We start from the raw sequence: 348 nt of genomic DNA on the forward strand, positions 1-348 counted from the left end.
AGCCACCGGCGCCCAGGCGTGAGGCCGGCTGACCCAAAGCTCGTGAAGTTCACTCCCTGTTATGCACTCAGACATCAACTGCCTTCAACACGTGGGAATTCCTTTTATATCAGAGACAATCCAAATTTCATTTTTAAGCTCTGGTGCCTTATTTTGTAGGGCCAGAAAGATGCATGTCCGATCAGCTGCTCTTTTTATTATAAAGGGCGGGAGGGGATTTATTTTGTAATTATCTGTATATTGTATCAGGCTGGGGGTTGGATCCGCTCCCCAGTTAGCACTGGCAGTGTGTCTGGTGTTGCAATCCCTGTGCCTTGCTGTTCTCTGTCCTCGGGCGGCCGTGCAGAG

This window comes from Pterocles gutturalis, unplaced genomic scaffold (assembly GCF_000699245.1).
Source record: "Pterocles gutturalis isolate BGI_N339 unplaced genomic scaffold, ASM69924v1 scaffold28506, whole genome shotgun sequence".
NCBI lineage: Eukaryota > Metazoa > Chordata > Aves > Pterocliformes > Pteroclidae > Pterocles > Pterocles gutturalis.